General features: G+C 43.9%; 1 protein-coding gene across 8 annotated transcripts in view; it reads right to left on the minus strand.

The window, feature by feature from the left end:
• The window catches only part of MEF2A (myocyte enhancer factor 2A), a 302,264-nt gene that overhangs the window by 86,750 nt on the left and 200,362 nt on the right, over positions 1–15,152 (minus strand). The window lies entirely within an intron of this gene.

The following is a 15,152-nucleotide window of genomic DNA, read 5'->3' on the forward strand; positions in this document are numbered from 1 at the left end:
CCATCTGAATGACCAAGCCGCGGTGATGTCACACCCGCGCATGGGCACTGGAGCTACAGCTGCGGCATATATCGCTCTTAAGGGATGGCATGCTGTTCCTTCAGAGCTCAGTGTGCATGTGCCAGTGACGTTACTGGCTGTAGAAGTTGTGAATATTTCCTATATTACGGTGCAATGTTTTGGTGATTTCCTTGTACCTATAGGTATGCTTTATTATAGGCTTACCTGTAGGTACAAGTGAGCAAGCAGTGTTTGCTGCGCTTTAACCACTTGCCATCCGCCTGCTTTTTATAAACGGCAGGACGGTGGCACTTCAGGGGCGGGTTGCCGTTCATAAATGGCACCAGCCATTGCTAGCTGTGCGCACTCCCTGGGAACACAGTGGAACACCGATCGTCGGACGGGACCTCTGTGCGAGGTCCCGATCATGTGATCACTGATTGGCCAATCAGTGATCACAAGCAGAATAGTAAGATGTCACTTCCTGACATCATTGCTTACTATGTGTGAAATCTGTGAATGATCACAGAGGTCACATGATACAAGGCTATTCACAACAGCCTTGCACCATGTGACAAGCTGTGACCAATCACAGCTCACTCAGTATTTCTCAATGGCTGCAAGAATGCATCCTATATGGGTGTAAAAGCAATCATTGTAAAAAAAAAAAAAATCTTCATCACCCCCCACTAGTACAGTGTCACCATGGTGACACTACTGATAGGGTGACAGTATGTAAAAAAAACAAAAAAAAACACCATAAATAATATAAAAAAATAAAAATGTAAAAACAAAATTTTTAAAAATTATAAATTTTTGGTTATAAAACTAATTTGGCTTATTTTTTTTTTTACTAAAAATATAAACGGAATACATTTTGGCCAAGATTTATGATGAAAGATTATTTAATTGCAAACTTTTATAACAAAACACTTTTTTTCAAAATTTTTGGACATTTTCATTTACTTAGCAAAAAAATAAAAATCCCAGCGGTGAATAAATACCACCAAAATAAAGCTTTATTGGTCTCAAAAAAAATGGTAAAAAATTCATATGGGTACAGTGTTGCATGACCGCACAATTGTCATTCAAAGTGTGATAGCCCTGAAAGCTGAAAATTGGCCTGGTCAGGAAGGGGGTGAAAGTGTCCGGACAGGAAGTGGTTAAAAGACAAGGCAAGCATACTTAAAATTACAAACTCAAGTGGATCCAACACTCAGGCCTCATTCACCTGGCAATTTGGAATCACAGCAATTCTGCCCGATTCCAAATTGTGTGGCAATTGCTGCAAAACGCCATGCGATTTTGCAGCGATTTTTGAGTGACAGAATCTCACAGCAAAATGCACCTTCAAAAATCTTGCAAACCCATGGGGCTCCCTCCACCACCGATTCCCCACCTTCTTTCTTCCTTGTTAGCCTACCCCTCTCTCTACTTTCCCCTCCTATGTGGTGACCCCTACCTGCTGATTAACAGAGAAATACTCATGGGTCTGCAAACCGCCCATTACTGCTTCCTACTGCGCACCTATATGTGCCTCCTCATTCCTCTTGGTTTAGCTCTCATGGGACGTTTTTTACAGCGGCTGTTTTTGGTTTTTGATGTTTTTTTCTACAGCCAGTAAACCCCCCAGCATGTTATCCTATGTGTCCATAAAAACAGACTGGAATTAACGCTTTTTGGCTGGAAAAAAATCCAAGACTAGTGGGTTTCTAGAGGAGTTTTTTAGCTGTAAAAATGCTTTAACACTGAAAAATGCAGCAAAACGCTGCAAACCGGCATTCTTGGATTTTTTTTGACAAAAATATCAAAAAAAATTTTTGTAAAAAACCCGCTAAAAAAGCAAACGTGGAAATACGCCGCTAATCGCGGCTAAATGCTAATACAAAAACGCTAAAAAAAAAAAGCTGAAAAACTCACGTAGCTTTACACAGCTAACGTAATCAACGTTATCAAAATGTCCCGTGTGCATGGAGCCTTAATCAATAAGGAGCCTTGCTCCCTATTTTGTTTCCCCCCCATTGTAACACACACTCACCGGCCTCTTTATTAGGTACACCTGTTCAATTGCTTGGTAACACAAATTGATAATCAGCCAATCACATGGCAGCAACTCAATGCATTTAGGCATCTAGACGTGGTGAAGACAACTTTCTGAATTTCAAAATGAGCATCAGAATGGGGAAGAAAGTTTGTGTTTTTTTATTCAGATTTTGTACAGTACACCAAAATTGAGAGAACAAAACATATGGACTAAGCATGATAGATTCAAACATATATGAGTTGACCTGGATCTCAGACAATTTTTTTTTTCTTTCAATGAGAATATGCAGTACAGCTTAACCCAGTGTAAGGTACCATTAAGGGCTCTATTGCCCCAAAGGATTTAAGTGACTTGGAACGTGGCATGGTTGTTGGTGCCAGAGCGGCTGGTATGAATATTACAAAAACTGCTGATCTACTGGGATTTTCTCGCACAACCATCTCTAGGGTTTACAGAGAATGGTCCGAAAAAGAGAAAATATCCAGCGAGTGGCAGTTGTATGGAGGAAAATGCCTTGTTAATGTCAGAGGTCAGAGGAGAATGGGCAGACTGGTTGCTGCGACATTCAGATGGTAGAGTCAGAATTTGGCATAATCAACATGAAAGCATGGATCCATCCTGCCTTGTATCAATGGTTCAGAGTGGTGGTGTCATGGTGTGGGGGATCCATCCTGCCTTGTATCAATGGTTCAGGCTAGTGGTGGTGGTGTCATGGTGTGGGGGATCCATCCTGCCTTGTATCAATGGTTCAGGCTGGTGGAGGTGGTGTCATGGTGCGGTGGATCCATCCTGCCTTGTATCAATGGTTCAGGCTGGTGGTGTCATGGTGTGATGGATCCATCCTGCCTTGTGTCAATGGTTCAGGCTGGTGTTGGTGGTGTCATGGTGTGGGGGATCCATCCTGCCTTGTATCAACGGTTCAGGCTGGTGGTGGTGGGGTGGTGTCATGGTGTGGTGGATCCATCCTGCCTTGAATCAGCGGTTCAGGCCGGTGGTGTCATGGTGTGGGGGATCCATCCTGCCTTGTATCAACGGTTCAGGCTGGTGGTGGTGGTGTCATGGTGTGGGGGATCCATCCTGCCTTGTATCAACGGTTCAGGCTGGTGGTGGTGTCATGGTGTGGTGGATCCATCCTACCTTGTATCAATGGTTCATGCTGGTGGTGGTGGTGTCATGGTGTGGTGGATCCATCCTGCCTTGTATCAATGGTTCAGGCTGGTGGTGGTGGTGTCATGGTGTGGTGGATCCATCCTGCCTTGTATCAATGGTTCAGGCTGGTGGTGGAGGTGTCTTGGTGTGGGGGATCCATCCTGCCTTGTATCAATGGATCAGGCTGGTGGTGGTGGTGTCATGGTGTGGTGGATCCATCCTGCCTTGTATCAACAGTTCAGGCTTGTGGTGGTGTCATGGTGTGGTGGATCCATCCTGCCTTGTATCAATGGTTCAGGCTGGTGGTGGTGGAATGGTGTGGGGGAGATTTTCTTGGCACTAGCAAAAGGTACCTAATAAAATGGCCGGTAAGTGTACTTCTTGTATATCCAGGACTGATTTGTTTGGTTACTGTATTTAATGAATTCTTTGTGAAATAAAAGTTGTGTAAAGCTTGTCGCCCAAAAAGGAGCAGGACCTCTTTTGGGTTAAAAAAATGAGCATCGGGCAGCACATTGAAGCGAATAAGCTGCCCTATGCGTGACAAGTGGAGTCCTGTGAAAACTGCCCACACAAAATCCTGATCTGGCCAGTACCACACCTCCTGTATTAGAGCGCCCCCACTCTGAATGGAGGAGCAATAGAAACACCTTTGGACAGCAGCACTGTCAGTCTGGGAGGAAGGAGAGTGTTGGACTACCAGATTTAGATACACTAACAAACTGAAGTCAAACTCCAGCAGCTAAAACTTTATAAGTAGTTACAACAAACAGTTTATTTTTTGCTTCCCTTTGGGATTGATATAATAAAGGCAAATGGACTGCTCACTTTCAAGGGAACCCCCCCCCCCCCCCAGATCTTAGTGAATAAAGTGAAGATCTGCTGACTTTCATCATACAATTCTGTCCAAGCCAAAAATGCTTTTTTTTGCCAGTGATTAGGAATTCTTCGTACAGTGAACCTTCACCACATTCACTAAGCTCTCGTGCAAATTCCCTTGCAAAGTGAAGGACCTATTTGCCTTTAGTAACCTTTTTATCTTCGCCTCCCATAAACCAGCATTGCTAAACAGCATAACATTATCCAGCAGACAGTTCTGTAGTGGAATGTTTTAATCAGCGGACAAGGACAGGGAGGACTGTGGGAGCCGAGCTGGACCTTGATTTCTCACAGGTCCTTAGTGAGACAACAGAAGATAACATGCCTCCCCCTCACTGATGGGACACCACAGGAAAGACACTGCAATTCTCAGTACCTGTGTACAATACATGGCATTTCCAGGGATAAATTCATGGCTGCCCAAAGACCACTAAATGGGTGTAGAATCTGGTGCAGCTCTGCATAGAAACCAATCAGCTTCCAGGTTTTAGGCTCCATGTACACGGGTACTTCTGAACGGTGGAAACTGACTGCTAGAAAACGTCTGTTTAGCCGCGTTTGCATAACACGTTTATGAGTATTTGCGTTTAGAAGCGTTTTTTTTTAAAGATAACCTCAGGAGACCTTCCAAAATGCCCAGAAAGCACTGAAAAATAGTAAAAAATTAACTACTTCATACCAGGGTGGATTTGATTTAAATCAAACTGATTTAAATCACGATTTAAATCACTAGTCAGTAAGGCTTGATGTAAATCCTAGTTTTCTACATAAAGACTAATTCTTGCTGGTATAACTTTAATATGAAGTAGATGAAGATTTTTAGAATAACAACTTTTCATATTAGTTTTTTTATCCCCAGTTTAATAGGTTAATCATTCATATTTGGACAACTTTTCTGTTGTACTTAGGAAGGAGAAAAATAATCATTACCTTAATAATAACAATTTAAATAGATTTATTCATCTGAAACAATAACATTCCAGCATATGTGATTTGCGTAAACATCCATGTTTGTTAACTAATTTGGCTAAACAAAATATATATATTTTAAGAAACTTAGACCGTCGGCCCCTCCCCCTCCCTCCACTTAGTTTCACTTTCTTCTTGTGCAGATCTATTCCACTCCAAACAATCAGAAAAATATTGTTTCTATTCTATTCGCTGAACTTCTTGAAACTTAGCAGTGAAGGGGTTGATTCTGTATTCATAGGTTTGTAGAAGTTAGGATGAAGGTCTTTTTCTTAACTCTGTTCATGTTATAACATTTTTGCTGTGAAGAAGAGGCATGTGATCTCCGCTGAGTCAAATTCAGTTTTGAGAACTGCAAAAGTAAACCAATCATCTGTGATAATATCTTGTAGGCAGAGAAACTGCCCAATAATCTTACAAAAACCTCTGGAAGAGCATGACATTGTGAATGGATTCATGGAATTTATTTACCAAAAAAATTAAACATATACAGCCTTATTCTACATAATTAAAAAACTAATCTTTATTTCATGATGGAATAACCTTTGGATGGTAATATATTTTCCTCAAAAAGCATTTTATTTAAAAAAATCTGATTTAAAACAAAAAAATCAGATTTAAATAAAAAAAAATCTGATTTAAATAAAAAAAAAATCTGATTTAAATAAAAAGAAATCTGATTTAAATAAAAAAAAATCTGATTTAAATAAAAAAAATCAGATTTTTTTTTAAAAAAAATCATTGATTTTTATCCACCCTGGTTCATACATTTTGAGAGAAATAGAGAGAGCAGAAGCAGAGAGAGCAGTATGTGTTGAGATGACCTGTCTTTTTTTTTTTTTTCTGTGCAGAAATTATTGCAGCAGTGTCCAACATATTTTCTTTCATGCGAAACCTCAAAGTATGGTGTACCGGGTCCATTTGAGTACCGGGAAAACGCTTTGCATGCATTTTTCATGATGAAAAAAGGCTCTGGACAGCATCTGGAAATGGAAGAGTTAAAAAAAAATTCCAAACGCAAGCGCTTATAAAACACGGTTAGCCGCGTTTACACGAGTTTACACGCTGATAAAATCTACTCCCGAACGCAAGATTGGTGCGTTCAGAAAAAATGACTGTAGACTCAACTGTTTGTAAACAACGATGTGTTCATGGACAAATAGGAATACCAGGGTTCAGGGGCTGCTGAAAAAAATGGAGCCTCATTGTCAAAGCTTAACCCCCCCATTTCCAAAATCAGGTCAATTGATTACAAATAGACTATAATTAGTCGTTTTTAAAGCCCTGGGTATTTCAAATGCAAATAGTTTAATCATGTCACATCACAAGAACATTTACCTATGGGATGTTAGTTATGAATGAATGAACAGATAATTGTTTGGAAAAGCTTTTTCCACTGAGATTGAAGACACAATACAATTGTTGCCTCCAACCACCTGTCATATCTACACTAATGAATGCAGACAAATTGCTACAGAACTACCCAGAGATATCACTTACTTGTGCCTATTACTCTCCTGTGCTTTTGTGCAACTTCATGTACAGATGTCCAGGGGCGGACTGACAACTCATGGGGCCCCCGGGCAATAGGGGATCATGGGGCCCGTGTCCTTGGCCAAACTCAAAAAAGCCTATGAAAAAGTTACCAGGGGCATCTAATGGGTCCCCCTACTGACCCCAGGCCCTCGGGCAGTGCCCGAATTTCCAAATGGTCAGTCCGCCCCTGGATGTCTATGCATGTCACACCTCAAATTGGCAAAAGTAGTGCAGGTACTACTTTTTTTTTTTTTTTTACTAGGGTCAATTTAGACAGGATCCAATTAACCTACCAGCATGTCTTTGGAGTGTGGAAGAAAACCCACACAGGCACAGGGAGAACATGCAAACTCCAGGCATCCTGGTTGGGACCATTTAGCCACTGCGCTGTCCCGTTTGGTACTACTTTTCAAATCACTGCAACTCTGACGAAGTCGGAGTCACACCGATTAGAACAGTTCCATTGCCGATCATTGGATGCAATTTGTCATGAGATTTGAATGGTCCATGGGAACAGATGGCAAGAAAAAACAAAAAAAAACAAAACCCTGACAAATGAAAAATGGGCATTTTTTGTTACTGTAAAATCCCTTTTTCCAAGTTGATTGACAGACACAGCTCTTCTGTTCTTGACCATGTGGTTATATCGCCACCCACAGGGGTAGGACACTAGGCAGAAAAAGAACACAGCGCCGCCTAAACCCCCTCAGCTATAGGGAAGCCAGTCACAGAGCTGCATTAGAAGCCACATTTCTAAAAGAGGAGGGGGTTCTGCGTCAGTCAATGAAATCAGAGACAGGGGTTTTATGGTGAGTAACAAAATTAAAACAAACAACATTTTTTCTGTTACCATGAGGGACACAACTCTTCTACTGTTGACCACAGGGACATCCCAAAACAGTGTAACAAAGAGGGGTTTGGTAAACACAAAAATTGTATCAACCAGGTAACATCTCATCCACCCACACAAACCCCCCTACAGTAGCAGCCTACAACCTTGTGCCCAAGACAAGGATCCGAAGATGCAAGTACAATCTGTAAACAGTTGGTAAAAGCGTGCACAGGCATCATGGAGCTGCCTTACAACCTGAGACACAGGCATCATGGAGCTGCCTTACAACCTGAGACACAGGCATCATGGAGCTGCCTTACAACCTGAGACACAGGCATCATGGAGCTGCCTTACAACCTGAGACACAGACGACTGATGACAGAATGTGTGAGATACCCCAGGTAAAAAAAAAAAACGAAGAAAAAAAAGGCTATGGAAATATTGATCGCAGAGGTATGTCCGTCAATGACTGTACGAGAAAGAATGTTTTGGCTTTACATATACTTTAGTCCAGGCTCTTTCAACCTTTTCAACACAGAGGAACCCTTGAAATAACCCTCCAATCTCAGGGAACCCCTGGTAAAAATGACAATACCTACAACCTCATGATACATTAGTGTGATGGTCAGGGAAGAATATCTTACACTTGCAGACATTGGCAAGAATTACCCCCTTACAGATAGCTAAAAACATCAATGGTGTCGGTGGCAGGGCCGATGCTACCGCAAGGCAAACAAGGCAGCCGCCTAGGGTGCAGCCACAGCCGCTGGGAGGTAGGAGGTGGGGAAGCATCCGGCAAAAGTAACAAGTCGACAGGAGAAGGATGTGACATGGATTGATGACAGGGCTGTTTGTTACAGAAATGACAGGTAGCGGGAGAGGGACACGACAAGCCAGCCAGCTGCGGTAGCAAGGCTGGATGACAGGGCTGTTTGACAGAATAGCTGGCGGGAGAAGGATGTGCGGAGCTGGCTGGCCACAGTGTCAGGGACGGGTGGCAGGAGTGATGCTGGCTGTGACAGCGGGAGTATTACTGGCGGGGGTGGGAAGAAACAATGAAACAGCACTGCAGGAGTAGAGATGATGGACCGAGGCTGGCTGTAGGAGTGGGAGTGATGCTGGTGGAGGTCGGGAGGCAAGCTGAGGAAAGACACAGGGCGGTGGAGAGGGCATCTTGCTGGGGGAAGGCATTGGAAGGTTAGATACTGACCAGACAGAAGGATGTACAAGTGTTGGCTTTGCTGCCTGAGGCTGCATAGAGAAGCAAAATTGGCGCCACTGGGTTTAACCATTTGCCTACCGGGCACTTTCACCCCCTTCCTGCCAAGGCCAATTTTCAGCTTTCAGTGCTGTTGCACTTTGGATGACAATTGCGCAGTCATGCTACACTGTACCCATATGAAATTTGTATCTTTTTTCACACAAATAGAGCTTTCTTTTGGTGGTATTTAATCACCGCTGGGCGTTTTATTTTTTGCACTATGAACAAAAAAAAAAGAGCAAAAAATTTGAAAAAACGTTTTTCTCTATTTCTATTATAAAATTTTGCAAACAGGTAATTTTTCTCCCTCACTGATGTGCATTGATGAGGCTGCACCGATAGGCAGTACTGGTGGGCATTGATGAGGAGGCACTGATGATGCACTAATATGCAGCAATGATGAGCACTGATAGGTGGCACCGCTGGGCAGCACTGATGGGTGGCACCGCTGGGCAGCACTGATGGGTGGCACTGATAATCAGTGCCCTGATTATCAGTGCCCTGATTATCAGTGCCCTGATTATCAGTGCCCTGATTATCAGTGCAGATCTCCTCTGTCACATTTGCCAGTTATTGGCAGTACTTATAGGAAGTGCTGCCGATAACCGGCAACTCTATTTACTTTGTGATCTGCTATGTCATTGGACACAGCTGAGCATGTGGTAACAGGCCGCTGTGATTGGCCTTTTACCTTGTCATGTGATCAGCTGTGTTCATAGGACACAGCGATCACCAACAGCGCTGGGTGTGTGCCCCTGGGGGTGCATTCTGGAAGAACGTCCATGGATGCCCTCCCAGAACTGGACAACCATACTGTAGCCGTCTTTTGGCTATAGCGCGGTTGGCAAGTGGTTGACGTTCGACAAGTGGGTGTGGATAAAGAGGTTGACAGATGGTGGGTTGGGCCAAGTCCCTGTTTGGAGGACATGGCAAGGATAATAGGGATATGTGAAAGTAGTACGTGACCTGATGGGAGAGAGTTTGAACCATATTGCAGGAGGGAGGGGGGATTGCAAGTAGTTGGTCTTGCCTAGGATACAGAATAGTCCAACCCCGGCCCTGGTCAGTGGGAACTTATCTAAGAGGCAGAAATTGCTCAATGCTTAAAGGAAAGCCTAGCAACCTCTTGGGGAACCCTAGGATTCCATGGAACCCTGCTTGAGAAACCCTGCATTAGTCTATCAGAATGGCCCAGGATTAAAGTGGCAGTAAAGTGCGTTCTTTGACTTTTACCTATAGGTAAGCTTATAATAAACAGGTAAAATTAATATCTCCTAAACGTTCACCATTTAGGAGATATTCCGGAGAGCAGCAGCTGGAGACATCACCAGCACATGTCCTCTGAAGGAACGGCATACCAGTTCCATTCCATCAGAGCTGTGTGTCCTGTTGTGGGAGTGAGGTCATCGCGGCTCAGAGGACGGTCAGAGCCTGTGAACCCAGAAGGATGACCGGGTGAAGATGGAACCCGCTGGAAGGCTTCTTTTTAAGGTAAGTATTTCGTAATGTTATGCATATTACCACATTATATTACCTTGCGGGGGAAATCATTTTTTTTTTCCCAAGAGACTTTTCTACTGCTTTACACCATTATAGGTAGCTTTAGGACAGGGGTGTCCACCTCCATTTCATCGTGGGCTGTATCAGCATTATGGTTACCCTCAAAGGGCCGGTTGTATCTGTAAGACTAGATGTCCAGAGCAGTATTTCTCAACCTTTTTTCAGTCAAGACACCCTTTAAAATTATGGACAATCTCGAGACACCCCATTCTAAAATGTGAAAAGCTATTCTAATAGTTTTGTATAACAGAGCAACATCCACACATGTAGGACCCCCAACAGTAGAGGTGATTTATTCTTTCATAGCAAATACACTTCTGCACCCTGGTACTGACTAGTATTCCAGTGTTTCTCTCCTCCCTCAGTTTTCTCCATCACTGAGCTAACGAGACCCCAGCACTCACAGAGAGAGAGGCGGGGGAGGATCAAACTAGGATGCTGTGCAGGCGGCTGACAACCTCCTTATCAACTGATGATGTTATTGGCTGTCAGGATGCCTGCGGCTAGAAGGTCGTAATGGTGCCTGTATGCCCATAATGAAAACCTGTGGCTTTGTGCAGCTAAAAGGCAGACTTGTTCCACCCACTGGCTTGTATAAAAGTTTAGGGCAATTTTTGGACATTTTTCCAAGGCAGCCCTGAAGAAACCTCATGGCACCCCAGGGTTCCTGGGCACCCTGGTTGAGAAATGCTGGTCCAGAGAACCCCAGCCCCCACTACATCAGATGTCAAGAATCCCACACCCTCCCTAACATCACCATGCACCCTCTTTGGGGGCAGAGCTGGAACGCAAAAAGTGCAGGGTCTGGAGGAGGACCAGAGGAGGAGTGGAGTCAGTAACCAGAGTCTGCTAAAAGCTGAGACCAGGGGATGCAGAAATGAGGGGGTGCTGCAGCTGCACTGAGAGGTGCAGGATTTGATAGAGTTCTATTCTCCTCGCTTATGAGACAAAGTGGGGGCGGAGAAAAGTGGGTACCTGCAGGAGAGGTGCAAGGGCCACATGAAATGGCCTGGAGGGCCAGATTCGGCCTGCGGGACTTGTTTTTGACCCACGTGCTTTAGGAGGTTACTACAGGTATGTACAGGTATCCCTACACCTTATATTTGCAGAAATCTTTTTGTTCATTTTTTAAGGTTAATAACAAAAGCTGTTAACACAGCACAGTACAGCCGGTTACCTCTCCTCTACATAAAATGCACGCTGTGACTGGCACGCTCTCAATCTATTATGCACACATTTGTTTCCTTATGTACTTAATCAATTTGCATTCATACACTGAGCACTCAAATCTGTTTTGTACATTAATGCATATTCAGATTTCATTTGCAGTCATGCTTGCATAACCAAAGTATCCATAAAGAGGACGGCACACAGGTTCATAATCTGGTGGTATTGGTTTTTTTCTTACACTGGACACAGTTCTAAGAGGTTTTAATGAGTCTCATTAATTCCACAACTGGGACTGAATGTTTTCCAGTGATGTTACAGATCATTACACCCCAGAGGTTGACAGTGTACAGTTTTACTCGGAAAGTAAACACTTTCTGGGTATTTGCACAGACCGTTCGCAGCTTATTCAATTACTGGTACACTTGTGCTATGGTGTAGATCAGCGGTGGTCGGGCCTGGACTGGGACAAAAAAATAGGCCCGGGCATTTTAGCAGCCCTGAGCCCGGAGGGCCCTTCCCTTGGAGCCTGGTGGTGGTCGCAAGTGTGGCCCTTGTGACCCTGGTAGTTCTGCCACTGGTGTCAGTAGTTTTTGTTTTGTTTTTTTATATTTTTTATAATTTTATTATTATTATTATACAGTATTTATATAGCGCCAAAGGGTATGCTCAGCGCTGTACAGTAGCAAGGGGGACATAACATGAGACAAGACAGTAACAATACACTACACGAGGGGTTCGAGGGCCCTGCTCTTTCGAGCGATTCATTTTTTTAAATTTTAGCCGTGTTGGGGGTGCTTTGGTGAGATATCAGGGGTTCAGACAAGGAAGGGGCCGGTAAATTACATATTTACCAGCCCCTTCCCCGCTCTCTATTCCGACACCTCCACCCTGGGGGGACGGGAGAGAATACACAGGGGCCCAGAGAGAGTACAGAGGGGCAAGAATAGAGGACAGGGGTCTGGGGGCAGCAGCAAGAAGATGGATAGGAGGGGCGGCATACAGAGGAACCGATCCATCCATTTCTCTCCTGCAGCTACTGAATTCATATGTCATGGTGTGCTTGCACCTTCATATTCCTAGATTGTAAGCTCCATGGAGCAGGGCCCTCCTATTCCTCTTGTATTGAACTGTATTGTTGCTGTATTGTCTCCCATTATATTGTAAAGCGCTGAGCAAACTGTTGGCACTATATAAATCCTGTATAATAATAATGTCAGAGGTTGGCCCTTCACGCCGGAGGTTGGCCCCATCTTAGATTGTAAGCTCCCAGGATCAGGGTCCTCCTATCCCTCTTGTATTGAACTGTATTGTTGCTGTATTGTCTCCAATTATATTGTAAATCGCTGAGCAAACTGTTGGCGCCATAAATCCTGTATAATAATAATATTCGTATATTTTTCCATTAGTGCAGTTACTTTCAGTTTTAAGAATTTTGGTGATCTCAATAGGCAAATTGTTATTCCTTTTTCGTACGTAACCACTCACAAACAACAAGGTACAGTATACACAGGTAAGACGGATAGAAAAATAAAAGATACAGGGGGAACAAGAAAGGCAAAAAAGCATAGAAAAAGAAATGGGGGGGGGGGCATTTTGTACGCTACCTGTGGAGTAGGGAAGGCGGTCGGGATCTTTCAACCCTTGGGCCTGTTCAGGTTGGTTGTCTGTCCCAATGGTATACTCAGATAATACTCATGTGGTTAATCCACCCCGGCAGAATGTACAGCCCATCTTGATCCATCTTCCTCAGGTACCTTAGACAGAGCTACCTACTGGAGTGTGAGAGGACCTGGAGGGGAAGTTGGGTGCCTCAAGGGCCAGATATTCCAAGTGGCGGTGTTAGACTAGGATGAGGAGGCAAAGCAGGTCCCCAGGGTAGAGTCCATAAACGATGTACCCAGGGCAGGGGAAGTAAAGGCAAATATTAAGCAATAGGGAGGGTTGGAGGAGATTGTCCCCATCAGAAGACAGTGACTATTGCTAGTGGCTATAGCAGCCGCTAGCGATAATCACAAGTGAATCCGGCAGACAGGTTGTACCAAAGTTGATCAAATCGATCAACTTGGTACATTCAGCCTGCCCATACACGGTTCGAATCTTGGCTAGTTCCTGCTGAACCAGCCGAGATTCGAGCCATCTATGGCTGGGCCTTACTTACAATTAAGGCCCAGAGTAGGGTTGAAATGCGCCAACCTTGCTGTGAAATGGATTCCCCTCGAGTCTTGTTGGAATATCATTGAAGCCTTGTGGATTTTATTTGAAGTTATACCGGATGCCGGTCTTCTACTTACTTATTCTTGAAGGGTTAGTGGGTCAATTCACCCACAACTGATATTTCAGCTTTTGAAAAGGTTTGTGAGCTAAAATATTGACCAGTTCTATGTACTTCCTCCTGTGCTCCATTGGAGACTCTCTGTACCCAGGGCCATGGATAAGGAGGTACCACCAGTCCTCTTCTATGGGGCCCAGGTCAGCATGGGGTCCCAGGAGGGCGATCAGCACTGTGGGGGGGGGTACAATTACTGGAATCAATCCCTTGTATGGCTGCTGTAGGGAAAGTCATACAGGGGATCGGTTCCAGTAATTGTCCTCCTGCCACACCCATCACCCTCCTTGTGCACCATAAAATTCTCCCTGTTGCCCAGGCCCCCCACCACCGCAGTGCTGCCAGATTCCCTGCTCGTCTTCCCACCGGCAGCTGCAAGCACACAATAGGATGCTTGAGGATGGAGAGTGCGGGAAAGGTCTGGTAAATACATCACATTTTTACCATCCCCTTTTGTTTCCTGAATGAAAAGTACCAATCGCGCACTGTGTTCATTCATAACCAAAGCATTGTAAACTGTTTTTTTTTTTTTTTTTTTTAAGAGGGGCCCTGTCAAGTTGGCTGTATGGGGCCCCGTCATTTCTAACAGCAGCCCTGTCTGTACCTGTATTGTCAGTTCTGCTCAGCTCCTGGAATAGTATCTCACTTTCCTAATGGTTTCCCAAATCATTTTAGATGATTCAGAAAGCAGCAAGAAGGTCTGTGGTGGAAGGAGCAGATCCAAGAACCCCTCATTGATTGACACTGTATGAACTATAACAACGTGAATGATTTGGCTCTCCAGATTGCACCCATAACTATCATGTATGCATAACGAGGTTATGAAACAGACCACAGCTTTCTGCTTTTTGAAATGTAGCTGCCTTAGGCCAAGGTTGTTCCAAATCCCGTCACTTATTCCAATGCAGGTTTTTTTCTTTCTTTGGTGTACTCGCATGCAAAATAAAATTAAAACAAGAACAGTCGGGTCAACCCATAAAGCCAGTGTTGGCTGGGGTGATCAATCAGATTCCAGTCCCTATTCAGCTCTCATACAGTTCTTAGAGATCTAGCCTAAAGAGAGAGATGAAGAGAACCAGTCTATAAACTGTGCTCCTGCTTGTTATAAAACATATGAATAATTAGTGGCAAGGAGCACACTTATGTTTTGGCGGGTTCTTGATGAACCACTTATACAGTTGCAAGAAAATGTATGTAAACCCCTTGGGATTGGAGTTTTGCATGTGCTCTGAACGTCATCCAAGTCACAACAATAGAAGAACACAGTCTGCTGAACATAATACTACACAAACATTAGATGTTGCCATGGTTTAATTGCACATAACATGTACACATTCACAGTGCAGGGAGGAAAAAGTATGTGAACCTTTGGACTTAATAACTGGTTGACCCTCCTTTGTCAGCAATAACCTCAACCAAACGTTTC

This window comes from Staurois parvus, unplaced genomic scaffold, assembly GCF_062004578.1.
Source record: "Staurois parvus isolate SC_StPar_1 unplaced genomic scaffold, SC_StPar_1.0 ptg000845l, whole genome shotgun sequence".
Lineage (NCBI taxonomy): Eukaryota > Metazoa > Chordata > Amphibia > Anura > Ranidae > Staurois > Staurois parvus.